Source organism: Lissotriton vulgaris, chromosome 3_1 (assembly GCF_964263255.1).
Source record: "Lissotriton vulgaris chromosome 3_1, aLisVul1.2, whole genome shotgun sequence".
Lineage (NCBI taxonomy): Eukaryota > Metazoa > Chordata > Amphibia > Caudata > Salamandridae > Lissotriton > Lissotriton vulgaris.
Window position 1 is genome coordinate 1,622,691,239 of NC_141689.1, and position 17,458 is coordinate 1,622,708,696.

Genomic DNA, 17,458 nt, shown 5'->3' on the forward strand with positions numbered 1-17,458 from the left:
AGTGACTATGAAACTCTAGCAGTACATATTGAGAAACCTAAATGACTTCAAGAAACGAGTTTTTAAACCGACAAACAAGCAAATTATTCTCCGATATTCATGGTAGGAAGTGAAATATTTATTTAAAAAAGCAGACACCATGTTGTCCTTCTCATAAATGTGAAAAGCATTTTAAATACACAACTTTCTTCCTAATTTTCTCCCTAAAGCATACTAGTCTCTATCTAAATTAAATGAATCTTTTCTCACCTTAGCAAATGCTTTTTGAATTTCAAAACAGTCTCAGACACACACCAATTTTTCTTTAGCAGAGCAAAGGGTATGCACTCCAGAGGCTGCAACCAACAAAGGCACAGAATGCTGTATTTCATCACACATATCTCTCATGTCACCCAATCAAAACTCTTCCCTCACTTTTTTCAAATCAACACCCTCCCCCCTCTGCCCTTTCTGCCCTTTTTCCATAGCAACTACCTCCTGACAGACCTCTCATGTTTACAAGTTCACACAACAATGTTTCAAATGAACTCTGAACTCTCAGTACGCCTGCAAATCCACTGCAATGTTTCTTAAAATCATTTTTTCTTAACCATTCAAATTACATCTTTCAAAGAACACATCCATGCACCCTAACTTTCTTTTTTCAGAAATGGAAATCCACCAATCACTGCTAGTCAATCATTAGCACTGAAACCCCACCGTTTTTTTTCTTTACAAACTCCTACTGTTTCAACTGCCATTTCATTCCCACACTTCATCTGACTGCAGCAGAACCTCCTCTCACCATGTTTTCTGTATGGATTCTTGGACATAGCTACATCCACTGGGCTCACAGGTATGCTGATAACAGAAATTTACACAACCTCAGTTTACAAAATGTGGAAATCAAATGGATTGGGCAGAGAGGATTGAGATCTCATCAATTGATACCATTGGTGAAAACCTTTTTGCATTTGCCAAACCCTGACCTCTTAATAGTGCACTGTGGAGGAAATGATTTGGGGACTTTGACTGGGGTAGGTCTGGAAATGCTTTTAAAGGACACCTTTGAGCAATTGATGGCACTTTTTCCTCAAACTGCCTTGGTATATTCCAATATATGCCAAAGACAGAAAAGGAGGTGGTCCAATCAATTTTGTCCACAAATTGAGAAAGCGAGGAAGCATGTAAATAAGTCTGTTTCAGCTTATATGAGAGACCATGGAATGGGCTCCATCTACATCAATAACTTGCGTTACTACATGCAAGATATCTACAGAGGAGATGGTGTGCACTTCTCAGATGAGGGAAACAGAGTTTTCATACAAAATTTAAGACTGTGTATTGGTACCTACTTATAAGTACCTAGAACTTACACAGAACCCAAAAGCTCTTTTCAGAGCTACCTTAACTATAATTACTCTTTTAAAATTTTGAATGTACCTTTTTTCACTAATTTTCACTTATGTTCGCTTCCCGGTTCGCTACCCGGTTCGCGTACCGGCAGCTAACCGCGCGAAAAAATCAAAAATTCATTTTTTTTCCCGACATATATGAGCCTCCTCAGCCACCCTCAGAAAACGTAGGGGGTCAAGATACGTCTCCCGTGCCCCCTTATACCCATTTCCCACATTGTTTTTCCTCCATCTGGTGATTAAATTAGACCGAAACACAAAATGGCGAACTCCCGTTACGCTACCGGTGAGCTACCCGGTTCGCGTACCGGGTAGCGCTTCTACCACGAAAAAATCGACTTTTTTTATTTTTATTTTTTGCCCCACAGGACCCTATAATAGCCCCCACATCATTCCTAGGGGGTCAGGAGGGGTCTACCTTGCCCCCTTTCATTAATTTCCCCCTTCGTTTTTCACCACCTCTTGTCTCCCGATCCTACCGAGAGACAAGATGGCGGCCGTTCCGGACAGTTTAGAATGTTGACAGACACCGGAGAGCCAATCAGCTTCGCTTCGCGAAGTTCCGTTACGCGTCAGGTACGCAAACCAGGGCGCTAACCGGAGCGCTGTCACAGATATATCTGTTTTTTAAAATGTTAATTTCTCAAAATCCACTGGAGCACATATATTGAGACATAGCAAAGGCACGTCGGGCAAACCATATGTACAATTTTACCAAGTTTCGTGTAAATCCATTCAGTCGTTCGAGCTAAAAGTGATTCCAACCACCCTATGGAAAAATGAATGGGAAAAACGTGTTTTGGGACCCCCCTTTTTTCTCGGCCCCCCCCTTGACGAAACCCCTCCAAGTTTTCAAGGGCTGCTCAGAAACAAAATGTGCCATGTTCCTGGAAATTTCAGCCAATTCTGTCCACAAACGCCAAAGTTATTCGACATAGAATTTTCAGAAATCCCATAGGAAAAAAATCCTAACTATATATACCTACTGGCGACCGCCAGTAGGTAATATATGTATATATCTGTTTGTTCACAATTTTACTTGCATTTCTTATAATAATAGTACCATTATTAATGCTTGTGCTACTGCTACTGATCATAATAATACAATTAATAAGATTAATAAATTGAGCAACCTATGTTTACAACCTTTCCTCTGATGAGATATGTGCTTTTCTTTCCACGATTAATTAAACTGGACAGTGTTCTAAAAAAGGCTTTGTGGGCATATTCTTGGTAGCTGCTATGCTTGCATGTTTTGCTTCCCCCTTTGTATTACTGGTTTCATCCTTTAACTTTAAAAAATAATCTAGAATGCTTAACTGGGCTTGGCAAAGGCGTTTATGAATCAGTTCTAAGAGTAGAATTGCGGTGGCTGTGGTTAGGGTTTCTCTACAATAAAGTCACCCAGTTTGATCCGAATTGAGTCCATGCCATTTGGGACTCCACAGTGCTCCTGGTGAAATATTTGTTTTACAGTGAAAAGAACTTCTAGAAACAACAAAAGGGTCGAGGCAAGTGACTGCACCTGGTTTTGACGTGGCTTATTAATCTTGTGATGGTACTAAGGAAACCTGGGAGTACAACCCTATTTACTCCCAATTGGGCAAAGACCCAAACCATAAATGCAAGAATTTTTTGGAATCAGCACTCATCAATAATATCATAACATCCTTTTAACATTAAATCAGTCCGAGGGCTAAGTAATTTAAGAAGCAGGTCCAGAATCCACTGACGGTCCGAGTAAGTTCTTCATTAGTTGATCCAAAACATTAAAATCCAAGTACATAAGTGAAATTCTCTTAGCCAACGCGTTTCGTCTCTTAGTCGAGACTTCTTCAGGGCTAAAGATAAAACATACACTCATTACTATAGGTAAAATGTACATATGTTCAGCATTAAAAAAATATATTTAATACAGTATCAAAAATTTGAAGTTAATCAGAGTTAGCCATTTATACTGTAAAAGTTCCCAATGTTGTTGATTTATACCATATAACCATGAATTGTAAGCAAAAGCGATACATAAAGGAAAATGGAAGAGGAAAGGAAGGCATTCTTTAAAATAGAACAACTTTACTCCTATAGTAGTCAGTGAATTCTGGACCTGCTTATTAAATTACTTAGCCCTTATGCTTATGACGATAAATGATAGAAACACAGAGGAACTACAAATTCTTTTTTGTCGGCATATAGAGGAAAAGCCCATGTATTAGACATTATATTGCCCCATGTGTTTCTTCATGCTTTCTTAATTGAAATCCTGATGTATAAAACATCTTGAGAATGTTATGAATCAATATTTAGACTTTGCCACCAAAGGTAGCAAAAAATCATTATTATATTGGATGTTTGTTTGTTTATGTCTTCGTCTCACCGCCTGTTGCCAAGGCTTTAACAAAGGCTGAAGTAGTGTGTAAAATTTACAGTGATCATTACCCGATTGACTCTTTGGTTTTTATGATAATGTTTTGTATGATTATGTAATATGCAATGTGATGTACTGTAATGTGATGATTTTTAATAAAATTATTGTTTTTAAGATATACAAATTTTAAGGAATTCTTTTGGATGCCACAAGACTTATATTTTAATTTTATTTTATTTTAACTTTATTTCTTAGACCCTGAGTTTCTAATTGAATTTGGTTGTTGTCTGTATATTAGTTGTGGTCTGACTGAAGTTAGGGACTACGTTAGACTTATACTTGTGTTTTTCAAGTCAAGGTGTGCCCTCTGTGACATAAGGGGCCTTGACTGAGGATATTTTCCAACAATTAGGGACTCTCTTGTGTTTTACATTACCCGATTGCCATTCACCTATCATTGCCGAGGGGTAGGTGTCCAAGACATGAAATAGGTGCAAGGGATTTGGAAGTCTCAACAGATAAATTGAGGGTAATCTGGAAGGGAGCAGACAATAAGGGAATCCTAGCAGGAATTTGTAAAAAACACCCAACCTTGATCGAAAATTGTCTCACTACTGATGACTATGGGGTTAACGTAATTAAATCATTCTCTGAACTCTGTTCTGTAATTAAAGGTGAGATTTCCAGACCAGCTTCTAGTAAGGCTGAGGAAACGCCTAGAAGGTTTGATGCCCCATGTTTCAAAGCAAATAGGATGCTTAGAGCTGCCCTAAAAGCTGAACCTAGGGATATACCACGAGTAAGGTTGCTCAGAGCAGAGTACAAACGTACCCTACGCACTAGATCAAATGAATTACTTAAAACCCACTGGGATTCCCTGGCACGATCTGCTGACCTGAAAGACACCACTGGGTTCTGGAAGGAGGTAAAGGTGATAAGATCTATTGGTTCTAACTTAACCGAAATTAATTGTAATATCACTTGTCCTACCTGGGTTGCACATTTTGGAAAAATCTATGCAACACCAGATAATCCTCCTCTGACCCTACCCCCCCTACACCCACCGAATATTTCTGTACCCGAGGTAGCTGATGCTATATTAGAAAGTGCTGGGAATAAAGCGCCCGGTTCTGATGGGCTCTCTATTGACCAGCTAAAATGTGAGCCCGATTTTTGGGCCCCATTGCTTTGCAATGTTTTCAACAATCTAACAGAAGGGCAAATCCCAGAAACATGGTCACGTAGCATTATTGTTCCCATTTTTAAGAAGGGCGATAGGCTGGATCCTGGGTGTTACCGCCCAATTTCTTTAATTGATAACACCTTGAAAGTTTTGGGACGGATCATATTTAAAAGGATTAGAACTTGGTCTGATGAGAATAACATCCTACACCCTAGCCAGCTTGGTTTCCGTAGTAGTGTCGGAACGGTGGAACAATGTTTGAACTTGAACCTGATCATGGCAAAATATAATATTGCCAAGAAATCCCCTTTATATTTTGGTTTCATGGACTTGAGCTCGGCTTTTGATTTCGTTAATCGTTCCCGCCTTTGGTCTACCCTTCTTGAATATGGCTTAGACGACCAGCTGGTACACTTTTTAGCTTTTTTACACCGCGATCTAAAAGCATGTGTGCGTGTGAATCAAACTGGTGAAGTTTCTGACGATATTAGCATCGGCAGGGGGGTCAGACAAGGGTGCGTGCTGGCCCCCCTCCTGTTTATTTTGTACATCAACAAGTTAAGTGGGTCTCTGAGCACTCTAACTAGTGATGTGCCTCACGTAAATGGAGTCCCTATACCCACCCTCCTTTATGCGGACGATGCGGTCTTGATGGGCCGCACTCCAAAGGCACTCCGCATTTTAATCTCAGGTTTCGTCCTTTTTATGGCCGATTTAGGCCTGACAACTAATTTTAAAAAATCCCTGATCATGAGTTGTGGTCCTAAAAATCACAAAATCCCCGAGATCAAATCAGGGTCAAATGTTTTAAAAAGCACCAGCACTTTCCCCTACCTAGGGCTGCTATTCTCAAATAGCGGTACGTGGCATGCACATGTATCTTGTGCCAGTAACAAGTTGGGTAAGGCCATTAACTGCGTAACCTCCTTGAGACAACCCAACCACGCTGATGTAATAACACCCCTGGTTAAGATCTATCAAACCCAATGTATGCCAACCAGCACTTACGGCGCCGAAGTCTGGGGTTATACCAACTGCTCCAATATCCAAAGAGAAGAAAATAGATTTTGCCGGAAGGTGCTGGGGGGGGGTAATTTGTTCCCCCAACTATGTATGTCACAACGAATTAAATATTCCATACATAGAGGATTTCGTGAGATCTAGACCAGCTCTATTCTGGATAAAGATATGGAACAACACCGCTGCTACCTTGACCCGCGAAATTATTTTGGATTGCCTAAAATGTGATAGGGGACACCATATACCATGGTTGAAAGCGGTAAAAGATTGCCTTGTAAGCGTGGGGCTGGGCTCTCTGTTTACAACACCAAACTTAATAAATCGCTCCCACAAGACCATTACTCTAAGGGCATTGTACGATTTGTATAGTGAAGAGCGTGAAAGAAAGAACCTGACTAAATGCACTGTTGTAAAATATTTGGCTTATTCTGAACCACATACTAAAAAACCTGGTCCACCATACAGATATTTACGTCTGCATCTCGGCAGATGGGTTAGGGGTTTACTGTTTCGTTTCCGAGATGGGAGTATAGTTAATCTACTGAACTTCCCTCTGGGATACAATAAACACCTTGAAACTTTAAATTGTCCATGCAACCCTAACATGAAACAAAAGCTTATGCATTTCTTGTTCTTCTGTGGTTTCTACAAAAAGCTCTCCGGACATTATTTAATGCCTTACTGTAGAAAAAACGATTTGACTAATTTTAAATCAGCTTTGAGGTCTTTCCTATTATTGGGATCAGATGAAGTTACTTTTAGGGTGAGCTGTTTTCTCAAAGCTGCCGTCAGATTAAGAACCACTCTTAACACTGAGGTATAATCATCGCACACTGCACTTTTCATTATGCATTTTAGAGAATATTTTTACCTGTTCGCTTTACCCCTCTGTAACAGTTTTTCATGTTTATGTAGATACAATTATGATGTTGTCCTAGCCATCCTTTTTAACTATGGTCGTTAAAACTGTGTTTTTTAAATTGTGCTCTAAAACATTTTTCTCTTAAAAACCCATTTTGGATTATGAAGGGACAAACTGTGTTTAGATGTGAAATTGTAAATGAAATTTGATCATGCTTGATTGTTCTCTGATTCATTTTTCAGATGTCATTACTGAACTGAATGTTTTAATTGTATTTTGCCTGTACTTTTATGGATGTTTTTATTCCGAATAAAGATCTTTTGACTTGACTTTGTTTGTTTGTTTAGTAATGTTTTTTCTTCATTTGTGTTTTTTCACACTGTGTATTTAATATACATAGTTGTTGTTTAATGTTTTGTAATTTAACACTACACATGAACTTTTTGTATGTAGACTATTTTATCTCTTTTTGGCATTTGGGGATACTCTAAAATACTAAAGAAAGTCAAAGAAAAGGTATAAATAAAGTACTGGTTCAAGAGAAAACCAAAACGTTTGTCCAAGAGTGAATTAAAAGACACCTCTTTAAAATTAAACAGGTTCAGGCCCTTTCCCTTGTTTTACATATATATATATAAAGCCCTGCCAGAACCTGGCCTCTTGGGCCCAACTCCTCTTGTTGTAAACACTTTATAAAAGTGGCATGTTCAAAATCATTGTCATTAAATAAACCTACTTTATCATAAAATAGGTATTTTCATTACAATTCCAAAGATAACTAATGTGAGATAGCAATGTGCTCTCAATTGGAAATTACTGCTTATTAAATGTAATAAATAATCCCCAATGTTATCCTATGGGAGGGGTTAGGCCTCACAGCAATGATTAACAAATTCAGGAGTTTTTCTCTAACAAGACTATTAAAACTTAAAAGCACATGTCCAACCGTTTAATTACACAGCACCCTGCCCTATGAGCTACCTAAGGGTTCTGTTAGGGGTGACTTGTATCTAATAAAAAAAGGGAGTTTAAGGATTGGATAGGGGTTTTTAATGCCAAGTCAACATGCAGTTTAAAACTGGATTTAGGCTGCAGTGGCAGGCCAGCGACATGATTTAAGGTGCTACTTAAGTAAGTGGTACAGTAAGTGCTGCAGACCCCCTGGTTAACATTAAAGTTACTGGCCCTGGGGAAATGGTATGCCACTCTACAAAGGACTTATAAGTACATTAAACATCCCTAATGGGTATAAGACAATTTACCCATGTTTTGTGGGAGTTAGCACAAGCAATTTAGCACCTGTTAGCAGTGATAAAATACACAGAGTTCCAAGGACAACAAAAACAAATTCAGCCAAAAGTGTAAGGAAAAAGACAAACGTTTGGGGGTGGCCTTGCAGAGGGGGTCAGATCCAACATTGTCCCTCCCCTGAATGTAGGTGTCCGTTGTTGCTCAACTGCAAATTTATCTTGAAAAAATACAAGACATGAGGCATTTGGCAAAACAAGAATAGTTGGTTTAAATAAATGCAGTGGCTGGAAGAGCAGGCGACAGTTGGGGTCTGAAGACTGTCTAAAAGAACGTTGGTTATGGCCGTCATTTTATATATTGCATGAAACGTCAAAGTAATTTTTACTTTCCTTTGGGCTTAGTCACTAGCCATAAATCTGCTCACAAAAAGTGGAGGTGGGTCTCGATTGCGTGGACACTGTGTGGGGCCAATGGGTATGTGTCCATATGTCTGGCATGAGCAGCGCGTGAACAATGTGTGTGGTGTGCTTGCTGTGTTGTGATTGGCTGAGTGTTCCTAACTTACCGTGGCATCTGACTTTATTTTGTTTTGGGAACACGTGCCCTCTGGACAAACGGGTTTTATTGGGCCAATCTCTAAAGACCATTGTGGTGTCGCTGTCAATCTGTGGGATCCATCAGGGGTTTCCTGCTTGTGCATTTGTCTAAGGACTATGTGTCACCCCACCTGTGATCTGGCCATCAGTTGCCTCAGTCCTAGGTCACAGGGCCTGCCTGACCACATACTTCTGTCTTGGGTTGAGGGGCGGCCATATTAGGTGAATTCAACAATGGTGATGCAAGTTCGTTATTATAGGTACATATATCATGATGTGAATTGATATCATATTTTCCAATATTAACATTCCTCCCTCTAGTTTAATATTCAACTATATCATTTACCCCCTACTTCTGGACAATCACATTGTTTGAGGTTTGCTGTGTTTCTGTTGTGCCTGTTACTAATTCCCTAGTTACTTGCATTCTACCTAACTTGAGTACTGCGTTTTTACAGCAGCAAATATATGCATGTAGGAAACTACACACGAATAGCACAAGAAGAACAATTGGATGCAATGGCAGACACAGTCAGGTCACCCATCAGGTGAACCAGGAAAATATGTCTATAAACCAGTTCTGCTCAGGGGGACCTCACTCCTTCATTTCAGCTTGTAGATGATGCAGTTGGTGGATGGGAAAAACGAGTGTTGCATTGTCTAGGCTATATCCAGGGATGAAAGTACAGCAGGATGCACTGATTTTGGGACACACCCCACCCTCTATCGTGGTCATCAAGTCACCACATACCAATGCTGCATCACTATAAGGCAGATGGCTCTTAGGGCCAGATGTATCAAGTGTATTCCTGTTTGCAAACGGGCCCATTCGCAGAATCGACCTGTTTGCGAAAAGGAAAAACCCTTTTGAGATGTATCATTCCAAAAGGCAATCGCAAAATAGGGAATCGCAGTTTTTGCGATTACCTATTTTGCAAATGCATTCTAAATGCAATGCAGGAAGCGCTTTTTAAATTGCAACTCTGCTTTAAGGAATCGCAATTTAACTCCAATTTGAAGTTGGTGGTAAAATGCAAATCCTTAGAAAAATGCAAAATTATGCATTTTTCTAAGTGCCATGTGGCGCACATACATGCTCTTAGGGCATGTTTGTGTGCCTAATGTACACACATGCATATTTTAGGGGTGCATCAGGGTGTCCTTTTGACCCTCTTGCACCCTTGAAATTGCATGCGCAATTTGCAAAATACCTATTGGGTACTCGCAAATTGCGCATGCAATTCCCATTCATTCCTATTGGCCTCTAGGCCTATAGAAATGAATAGGAAGCCATTTCTTAATTGCGACTCGCAATTTGCGAGTCGCAAATAAGGAATGTGTAGGAATCGCAAAAAAATTGCTGAAAACTACATACATTGCATTTTGCGAGTCTATATTAGCAAATCGGTAAAATTTGCTATTATAGACTCGCACAATCCAATTGTGATACATCTGGCCCTTAGTTCTTCCTTGATAGCATTTACCCTGAGCTCTGCATCGCTGATCATCTTCAGCATTTACCATCTGGTTATCTGCAACCAGCAGGCATTTGCCTTTGCTTGCCAGGGTGAAGAAGGGTATGGACCCTTTTATGTTTACTTGAGTGTCTGAAAACAGTCTGAATTCTTCCGGAATGTGCTTGTACTGAGCCCAGCCTAAGTAACCAGCAGTTCTTTTTTTCTCGAGCTTGATGCAATAGAGGAGTTTTCTTCTGTAGCGGATGTTGGAACAACTGAGCCAGATCATCTCCAGGGATGATGAGTGTCAGGGTGTGCATAGTTACAAGGGTGCAGAGGCCTCACTATCAATGGATGAGCTGGGTGTAGGGAAACTCCCCACATTGTCAGTAGGGATCCGTCTACACTGAGGTGTCCAATTGCATTTCTGGTACGTTCAGTATTGCTTCACAATTTTCATTTGTGCCAAGCCGTTTTGTTCCTTTACCTCTGAAACACAAGAAATACAAGTTTCTGTATAATTAGGGGTTGCTCCTTCCCTTCGAGCCATGTGTACCCATCCATCTCAGTGTCCCAGATTTCCTGACAAGGGCTACCTATGCTGCCATTCTAACTGTGGGCGTTCGAACAGACTCACAGACACTGGTGCTCGGGGCAATGACGGTTTTATTGTTTTATAGGAACGCTTTTTCTGAATCGTCTTTCTGTAATAGGGGAGAGGCGTGTCGGTCTCTTCCGACAGTCGGTCTTGGCGTTTCACCGATCCCAGTCGCCTGGACTCCCGGGGTTTTCTGGGACTCGTAGGATGCTTCTCCGCTGTGATGCCGCGTCGTCCCGTCCACCGTACCGGGGAAGAAAGAAGTGTAATTAGACTGGGGCCTTGGCTTGTGCACAGGGAAGGGAGTAAGGAACACACATGCAAATACTCGACCCAGGTCCAAGTGAAGGTTTCGTGAGGAAGGGGATGTGCGCTATATGCCGGCTGGTTGTTCAGGGAGGTTTAGCCCACCTAAATCCCGCCCAGCCCGCAAAGCGTGACCGTACCTGCTCAAGCCACACTTCCCTTGAAGTGTGGCAGGGCGAAGTGCCTCTAGGGTGGCCTCCTGGCTTGTCACGGACGTCTTGTCCCGGTCTCCGCTCTCCCCCGCTCTTCTCCGCGTCTGCTAGGTTCGGGGCTTCCTCGTCTCCTCCACCTGCCACCTCCGTCTCACGCTGGTCTCCTCTCACCTCCTCCGTCCTCCGCTGGTCTCCTCTCGCCTCCTCCGTCCTCCCCTGGTCTCCTCTCACCTCCTCTGTCCTCCGCTAGTCTCCACTCGCCTCCTCCGTCCTCCGCTCTGCTCCGTACTCCCTCTCTGCTCTGTCCTCTCGCCAATCACCTCCGCTACCTCCGTACTCCCACTCCGCTCCGTCCTCTCGCCAATCACCTCCGCTACCTCTGGGTGTAAAACACGCCTGTGTGTTCTCTGGGCTGGGTTTTACCTGTGACGGGTGGGTGTGGCCAGGTTCCAGTTCTGCCCAGTTAAAGAAACAGTGGTCGGCAGAGACTTCTGGTCCAGGGTTGTACACAGCATCTGAAATTTTCCAGGTCTCGGTGTGCTGTTTAAAAAGAGGGGACATAGGTAAGCCTGGAGGGTCCGGGTTCCCCTCGTTACACTAACCTTCCCTTCTGGGCTCATTTCCCCTTGGATCATCCTGGTGAATTGCCCTGTACTGGAACCCCATGTCTGGGGTCCATTTGTTTTGAAAGAATACTGCCCCAGATACTCTAAGGGCCACACTGGGACCACAGACCGAGGCGGAAGCGGACATGTTTGTGCACTGGTGCAGTGGATTTGCTACCTCCAAGAACCTCTTCTCTGGAAAATCTCGGCCCAAACCTTGTCCTTTTCTATAGTGCCTCGCTTGTACATCCTGAGTAGCACAGTTTGAATTTTGCTAGGCTCAGAAAAAGATGTAGTGCTCTGGGGTTAGATTCATACACAGTGATGTTTATCACTACTGTATGGCGGTTCTACTCCACTGATTTGTATCATGACCCTAACCTTACATAGGTACATGTGGATAAGACATTTTGCTTTTTTAGGGGATGATTCTTGGGATAAATAAAGTCTGTCTGCCCCCATGGCGCAGGGTATCAGTGAGCAGACATAGTACAACCTAGCCTACATCTGGGCACCCTTGGTGATCATGTGCTGGTACCATATGTGGTGCAAGAATGAGCTGCATAGTACATGTGGAATACTCATATTTGGCTCAGTGTAAGTGTGAGTGAGGTGGGAGAATCCTGTGCCGTTCTCCGGAGAGAGGAGTGGACGTTACTAGGAGAACGACAAGGGATGCACCTTGAGGCAAGTGTGACCACAGGGATCCCTCTGACCCTCTTCCCATGGGGCAATTTGGACCCTGCTTTGGGGTTCATTTAGTAGAGGGTGACACAGGCCACCCAACATAGTGGTAATATCTAACCAGAAATGGTAAGATAGGAGCCCTAAGTTCCTTCGTCCTGATGAATGTCATACACCCGTTGGTACAATATAGCAGAAACATGTTGACGACACTGATGGTAACAGGTTACTAGTTCCTCCGATCCCCACCCTGATTTTTAATACCAAGTAAATGCCTAGCAAATAAATGTATTTTGTCCTTTTCATTGGAATTCAAGCAATCACTTTCTCAATGCCCCCCACTTAGCCTTTAGAAGTGCCTACCTGTCTCCAGGTGTAGTTTCTAGAGAGCGAGGACAGCCAATGATGAAGCATGACACCTGGTGGTGTGTGAGGACAGTCCGTTACATTTTTTAGATGCCCAGCACCTCACTAATTAGTGCCTAGTGCTTGTCAGAATTCGGTCACTTTTCTGAAATAAATTATTTATTCAGGGTAGCTTCTTTTTGTTTGCACAATGACTTAGATCAAGCCTATTGCTCCCTTGGATAATGTTCAAGAGGCCCTATGTTATTTGCCTTGACAAGCTGGACGTGGTGTTGAGCGTATCCATGCACTTTGTATGGGGGCTGCTATGATTATTTACAGAACCCCTTTCACTCCAGGCATCACTCTCTCTCCCGGATCCAGCATGCTTTGGGTCTGCCACTATCATGATCCCAGGCCGCTGCATGCCCTCAATGCTCTTGCGATTTGGGTGGGCATTTCCCCTTCTCCATTGTTCTTCCCCTTCTCCAAGTTGCATGTTTATTCTGTGATGTGGGTTTCTGTATGTGCCTTCCGTGGTGGCATGGAGGGATCTATTGGCCTTAGCAGTCAGTTGACTAAACTTAATAGTCAATAGTCGGCTTATATTTAACAACCGTTCCCTCTCCGGTTTCCTGTGTGGCCTCTTATACCCGCACACCCTTCGCTGATCCCCTTCTTCGCACTGTTCCAGCAACCTTAGTTCTGTGCTTCAGGCTGCAGCTGCTCCCCGATCCTGTCCTGACCTGGAGACTGCTCCAGCATCTGATTTCCTACAAAAAGATATCAACAAAAAACAATCTGACAACAGGTATTTTTGCAAAAAGATTTTCACATTTCTTGTGCACTGAGCTCAGTAGCTGTACTTGGGACGCTACAGGATAATTGTTTTGACATCCATCAAGCGATTCATCAGGAATCTATGCACCCAATGACACAAGCCATCTGACCCAAAAGACAGAGCACTACTTGATGTCTGTTGGGGTATGAACAAAGGACATACAAATACATTTTAATGATTCTGTTTAGTAACTATATTGTGAGTTAGAACACTGTTCATGCAATTCACAGATACTCCTCTGATTAGGCGTTTGCACAAGATTGGTGGCCCCACTGCAGCTGCCATTGATGAGCACCCCAGCATCTTGCTTGTCTTTCTCAATCCCAAACCCCTTTCACCTTGGGTACTGCGACAGTTTCAATTTCTGCCACCAGTAGGAAGCCTTAGGAAGAATAAAGGTATCTAGAATCACCCTATCAGAACCGCCTGGGATTCAGATAAGTTGCTCATAATAGCCACCCATGGCAGGTATCAAGGACTTCTTACCAGGTGGCACGCTACCCTTGTTGTTTTGAGGGACATGAGCCGATGAATAGATTTTGGATGTTTGGAAGCATTAGGGGAGAGGAGGAGGCAAGATATTTGCTTACCACTGGAGTCAAGTGCTCGGCTTTGCTTGCAATGCTAGAGGTAATGAACTGGGGTTTTCTGATTGCCCTGGTGTATTTCCCTTATGACTTTGTCCCAACAAATTGTTGCTTATTGATTTAATTTGGCATCTCAACATCCTGCCTAAGTGAAAACCCTGGCTTCCTGCACTTGGAAAGTTGCCTCGTTTTGTAATTAAAAGAGTGCCTCCATTAGTTGGAATCCTGTTGTTGAAGAATGGGGTCTCTTTCATTTGGTGATTTGATCCCGTCCCGATTGGGCTTAGCTGAGGGGATTTGGGTGCCTGTGTTTATGTACTGGTCGGGGCTGCACTGCACCTCCCTCAGACTGCCTGTACCCCGGGGTGTGGCCATCCAACCCAGACTGGGGGACTGGCAGTAGAATCTTGCCTAGGCACCCAAATGGCTGGCATGGATTCCCAGTCACATTTCATATGGCAGCCCAAAGTCCTTCCCAATTGCAGGTAAAGGCTTGTTGTGTCACTAGTCTTTATTGTTGGGGTAAGTTTTCTTAAGTGAGTATGAAGTGGATGTTTCGTATTGGCATTTTTGTTGGGCTTGTTGCAAATTTGGTTGGATGATTGCCTTCCCATACAGTCACCCCCTCCCTGCCTTGGCTGTGGCCCAGTCCTTTGGTGGGTTGGGTTCCCTGTCTGCAGCTGTTCCCATGTGTTTGGCAAACCACCTGATCCTTGCTAAGATAGTGTGTTTACTGACTGATTTCCTTGTGGCTGTGAGCTCTGGGCTTGGTTTGTGGATGGGGATATTTGCTCATGATAAGCTTTTAGGCAGTATAGGTCAGCCAGGTGGCCCATACTGATCCAATAGTAACATTATCTAGGGTCTGGCTGCTGCCATCCTTCCTGACCGCTGCCGCATAACTCGGACGTAATCCTCTGGGCTTCTGCGCTGGAGTCCCTTTCATGACTGGTGCCATCTTAAAGCTTGCGGCCAATGGGGCCAGCTTGAGGGTGGTTTTGCACAGTTTGTTGGGGCTCAGCTTGGTGGAGTTTTTCCAGGTTTGCTCCTGGTTTAGGCCATTCTTAGTGTGCCGTTGCATGGGGGCTGCATGTGGTGGCCTGCTCCCCTCCAGCTCAGGGACTTTACGCCACGTGGCTGGTGGGGGCACATCCTTGGGGTGGTGGACTATTTGCTGGGCATACCAAGTTTTCTGCAATGGTCTCTCGCTTGGACACCGTATTCGGCAGCAGGTAGAGGGCTTTAGCCATGGGGGACGAGCCGCATAGTGCTGGGTAACATTGTCTGCATCACTTTCTCACTCACGGAGATGCTCGAGTGGCAACAGAGGCTGAACTTAGTAATCTCAGGGGTACGCGTGGTTGGTTTGTCACTGCCATTGCCCCTATGCTCCTAGGGCCAGCTCAACACCCATCCTTGGGGGACTCAGTAGGCAAGCGTAAGTCGAGGTCCCGGATCTTATACTCCTAGTATACCTTACTGGCTAAGAATGTTTTCGTCTTTTTGGCAGTTTCCACTAAGAGTTGCTGTGTGTGGCATGCCACTGTTGAGCTAGTTTGCATAGCTCAAGGAGATTTCCCATATTCTCCTAGAGAGCCCCAGTGATGGGGGTCCAAATGGTCAGGGCCACCCATGCTGGTGTCCATGTTGTGTGGGAGTGTATTGCTGGTCGATGCCGTAATGAGGAAACTACATGGGAAAAAAGTGCTGCAACGTTAGCGCAAAAGAGGCACACGGCCATCATAAATCTGCCCCTGACATTTTAAAAGATTGGTTCAGGATGCCGATAAGGTGTGGCCTATCCAGAGGTTTGTTTGAGGTGAGGCCTACTCAGGGTTGCAGATGAAATTTAGGCTTGTTGAAGAGTACAGAGCAGATAATACATGTGCAGGCCTACAGATGAAGTGAGTCATGTCCACTGCACTCTTGAACAAAGGCCAGACCTCCTCTGTCTCCCTGGACAGGCCTAAACCTCATCTGCACAATGTGATTAGTAATGTTAAGAAGCACAGGTGATGTAATTGAAAAACGTGCAAATATTTTTGCTCATTTCACAATCACATCACCTGTGTTTCCTCAGCTTAGGTATCTCATTGAGCAGATATAGTCTAGCATATCCAAGAGTACGCAGAAGGTGAGGACTGTATGCAGCAGTGCAATGTACATAACTCACCTCCTTTGAAAATTACAGAAGCCTCAGCATATCCATGTCCCCTAAACAGTCCTAAATGTATATCATTATTATCATAGTGACTAAGAAACTCTAGCAGTACATATTGAGAAACCTAAATGACTTCAAGAAACAAGTTTTTAAACCGACAAACAAGCAAATTATTCTCCCATATTCATGGTAGGAAGTGAAATATTTATTTAAAAAAGCAGACACCATGTTGTCCTTCTCATAAATGTGAAAAGCATTTTAAATACACAACTGTCTTCCTAATTTTCTCCCTGATGTTATTGTTATTGACTTAAAATTGCCAAGCACACATGAGGGCGTATTTACAAGGCCCTTGCACCAGGGGGAAGTGACTTAAAATTGCCAAGCACACATGGGGGCATATTTAGAAGGCCCTTGCACCAGGGGGAAGTGACTTAAAATTGCCAAGCATACATGGGGGCTTATTTACAAGGCCCTTGCACCAGGGGAAAGTGACTTAAAATTGCCAAGCAGACATGAGGGCGTATTTACAACGCCCTTGCACCAGGGGGAAGTGAGTTAAAATTGCCAAGCACACATGAGGGCGTATTTACAAGGCCTTTGCACCAGGAGGAAGTGACTTGAAATGGCCAAGCAAACATGAGGGCGCATTTACAAGGCCCTTGCACCAGGGGGAAGTGACTTGAAATGGCCAAGCACACATGGGGGCGTATTTACAAGGACCTTACACCAGGGGGAAGTGACTTAAAATGGCCAAGCACACATGAGGGCGTATTTACAAGGACCTTACACCAGGGGGAAGTGACTTAAAATTGCCAAGCACACATGAGGGCGTATTTACAAGGCCCTTGCACCAGGGGCAAGTGACTTAAAATAGCCAAGCACACATGGGGGTGTATTTACAAGGCCCATGCACCACTTATGCGTCGTCACGTTGTAAATATGTCACAACATGGCGCATCTTTTCCGCCGCCGCTGCGTCACAAAAGTGACGCAACGTTAGCGCAAAAGAGGCACACGGCCATCATAAATCTGCCCCTAACATTTTAAA